Source organism: Patiria miniata, unplaced genomic scaffold (assembly GCF_015706575.1).
Source record: "Patiria miniata isolate m_02_andy unplaced genomic scaffold, ASM1570657v1 HiC_scaffold_5, whole genome shotgun sequence".
In the NCBI taxonomy this organism is placed as follows: Eukaryota; Metazoa; Echinodermata; class Asteroidea; order Valvatida; family Asterinidae; genus Patiria; species Patiria miniata.
This window is the reverse complement of record NW_024037072.1, coordinates 22,917,149-22,920,961: the sequence shown is the minus strand read 5'-3', so window position 1 is coordinate 22,920,961 and position 3,813 is coordinate 22,917,149. Positions and strand designations below refer to the sequence as shown.

General features: G+C 43.8%; 1 long non-coding RNA gene across 1 annotated transcript; it reads left to right on the top strand.

Annotated features, from left to right (window-relative positions):
* Positions 1–1,015: 1,015 nt before the first annotated feature.
* On the top strand, positions 1,016–2,997 carry LOC119740478. Its single transcript, XR_005272686.1, has 3 exons — positions 1,016–1,047; positions 1,652–1,730; positions 2,852–2,997. It is a non-coding gene; the product is annotated as an uncharacterized LOC119740478 (long non-coding RNA).
* The last annotated feature ends 816 nt before the right edge of the window (positions 2,998–3,813 follow it).

Sequence of the window (3,813 nt, the reverse complement as noted above, 5' to 3'; positions counted from 1 at the left end):
CAACTCGTAAACACACACAGTCGTTCTTTACATAACTCTCGAAGACAAGGCATTGTGTTTATATCCCTTTGTCCCTGTAATATAACACACTACCATAGACCATAGAGAAATAAAAAACAGTACTGAATGATAATGTTTTGTGTGCAAATTCTAATTCATACGGAAGCCGGATAGTGCCAGTCCCTAAGGGATGAATATATTTTTTGCAAACACGTCAGAATTTTTTTGTACATCGCCGCCACTTAATATGCGGCGGCCGCAACTTAATATGTGGCGGCCGCAACTTATTATGTGGCGGCCGCAACTTATTATGTGGCGGCCGCAACTTATTATGTGGCGGCCGCAACTTATTATGTCGCGGCCGCAACTTATTATGTGGCGGCCGCAACTTATTATGTGGCGGCCGCAACTTATTATGTGGCGGCCGCAACTTATTATGTCGCGGCCGCAACTTATTATGTGGCGGCCGCAACTTATTATGTCGCGGCCGCAACTTATTATGTGGCGGCCGCAACTTAATATGTGGCGGCCGCAACTTAATAACTGGCGGCCGCAACTTAATATGTGGCGGCCGCAACTTATTATGTGGCGGCCGCAACTTATTATGTGGCGGCCGCAACTTATTATGTGGCGGCCGCAACTTATTATGTGGCGGCCGCAACTTATTATGTGGCGGCCGCAACTTATTATGTGGCGGCCGCAACTTATTATGTGGCGGCCGCAACTTATTATGTGGCGGCCGCAACTTATTATGTCGCGGCCGCAACTTATTATGTCGCGGCCGCAACTTATTATGTCGCGGCCGCAACTTATTATGTGGCGGCCGCAACTTATTATGTCGCGGCCCGCAACTTATTATGTGGCGGCCCGCAACTTAATATCTCGTGTTCACCACGTGGTCTCGACAGCCAGCGGGGACCGGGCGTGCACGGTCTTGTCTGTCAGTCCGATCGATCGTATTGATGCTACCACTTGTATGTAAAGGCGACACTGGGGACGCGTACATGTACATTAGCAAGCCTCGTCAGGTGAGATCAAGCCCATACTGTATGTTACTAACATTAACATCTTAAATTCGTTTTGTACCAGGCATTTTGGATGTGCCTTGTAAATGTACGTGTCATCAGTCAAATTGAGGCACTTGGCCTAGGTAGCTGTAGGCCTTCATTGCACATTGATTTGCTCTTGTAATTATTGACAGCTAGGTTTCCTTTTTCTTTACCAAGTTTAAGTTGTAAACCTCTTTCGGCTTCCGGCCCTTATTTTGATTTTCATGACCTGAAATTTGTATCCTAGTGGAGACCCGGGTATTATATGGAACAAAAGATTGTAAAGGTCGACACAAGGAAATTTCTAAAGGTGACTAGGTATCCACCAGGATTTCACGAAATAGATTATTTTGATTTTACTCACAAATTAGGAATTTTCAAGTGTGTTGATCCGTCGCAAATTGAAGTATTTTATATATTAAAGGGACATTGGGTCGAAGTTTCAACCCAGGAGAGTGATTCTGGTTAGAACAGCAGCATTTTGAAATTCGATTTCCACACTATTTTCTATTTGTACACGAGAACAAACAAAGCAATGTCTCCACAAGGATACAAATTTGAGAATGCGAGTTTGCAAAATTAATTTTGTTTGCACATTTCAGCATGTCTGAGCGGCTGTGGGGTGTACTTAAAGCCCGAGGTGTGCAGCGTGACACATTGGAAAAAATGCAGAACGAAAAGGTAAGGGTGCTCAGCAGAATTCCTGGAGGGACCTAATCCAATTATCCAAGCGGTATGGATTTTACTTTAATACCTCCACTTTATTTCCTTATAACAAAAGTGAAATTCTAATGAGAAATCATGATATCAACGTGGAAAATATGTTACGTTTCTTAGGAAAACCTTTTTAGACGATATCCATAGGGTTTTTGTATATGGTCCTAAAAATGTGTGTGTGTGGGGGGGGGCATTAATTTCATTCAAATATACAGGGTGTCCCAAAATAAATGGTGCAAGTGCCAGTAGTTCACACATGGGTGATTTCTTCTCATGTGTGAACTACTGGCAGCGTTTGGGCTTAGAAGCATTCATACTCTAAAAGTGGCACAAACTTGATTTTAGGTGTTTGTGGTTAATCAAACATATCTCTACATGAACTAAAGCAAATACGATGAAAGAAGCGGCATTTCGAAGCTAATGAAGTAATCATGAAGATGATATAAACATCTGTAGCAAATATTGAATGGTTAATGGGTAACGTGGCGCGTTTCACTTGCACCATTTTTTTGGGACACCCTGTATGTTGTTTAATTGAGTCTTGATAAAAAAAAGACGTTTCTTTTCCTCAACGGTGGCTCTTGAGAATTTTCTTAAAGCTGTCCTGACCGTTCTTCTTAATTCGTAAAGTGATCGGGTACGACCCGGTCGCAATTTTGAATGCCAATTCATATTAATTGTTGTCTAGGTTAAGGTCAAAGTTGGTCAACTATACTGTTTATGGTTGAAGTGAATTTCCACACATAAAAGTGTGACATTTTACATTTGGAATAACATCAAAGGATATTATATACCTGGCAGTTAAGACCGCCCAATCAGAAAAGCAAACCACCAGAGACCCTTTGCGCAAACTTTGACTATGACCTGACCTCAATTTAGTCCACCAAAACCTGACACCCAACTGCTGTCGATTATTTTGGACCCACAGCACACAATTTGTGCTTGAATTCCGCATGTCACATTTTTTTCTTAAGTCACGGGACTAAGTCTTCCTTGTCAGTCCTTCTAGTCGGAGTATATCAATGCCTAGAAAAGATTCTTGTTTTTACTTTTTTGTTTGTTTGTTTGTTGTTTGTATGTTTCAGATTGACGAGGATGTCATTATTGAAATGACGGATGAAGAACTCAGCGAGTACATTCCTCGTAAGGGTGACCGAGTTGTCGTTAAGGCTTTCGTCCGGAAGGAGAACAGTGAAACTCAAACTCAGAAGAGGAAGTTTACACTGCTCGAGAGCTTCAGGTCCCGAATGGCAGGAAAGTCAGGGAAAAAAACAGCCAGACTTGTAAGTGACAGCGAGGAAGAATATGAGAGTTCTGCCCCCGGGCCAAGTGACGGCGGTCAGTCAAACAGCACGCAGAAATCAGCAGAAACAAAGAGGGGCCCGAGAGGCAAGAAAGCGAAAGAGGCATCAACAAGTTCAAGGTCCCTAATAGTCGGGTTCTCTGTTTACGAGGCTACAGAGTCCAGGTACAAGCAGGTACGCGCCCCCATGGGTGGGGGGATACGTCACATTACTGTCGACAAAAATACACCAAAAAGAAATTGCTACATACCCTTTGCCCCTTTTTTTCAAGATGGAAAAAACTATCATGGTTCGCTCGGGGACTTCCAGTTAGATGTCTCCACAGATGTGCATGGTAGCCAACCCGTTCACGAGAACGAGACTATTCAACATTTGATCGACAGACTTGGTCTAAAACACGTACGATGCTATCTCCTGGCCAAATCAGTAGACCTGGATGAAGATAAGTCAGCAAGTGACCCTGCAGAAGACAGCCTGGAAGATCTACCTGATATGTTTGCTCACAGACGTCGGAGAGGAGAGGAAAACCTCATGCCAACAGCCATTGATTCGAGCCAAGAGGAGGTACCGAGCACAAGTGACGGCCACCACATTTCTCATGGGCAACCTAACTCGGAGCGATACCGTCCGTTGAATCAAGGTGATGAGATGACAGTTGACAATGAAGTCATCGTGCAGACTGCTGATGACTCATCGCCCTCCAACAACCCACTGTTGTCCGAAGCTGCTGAAGACCGCGTTGA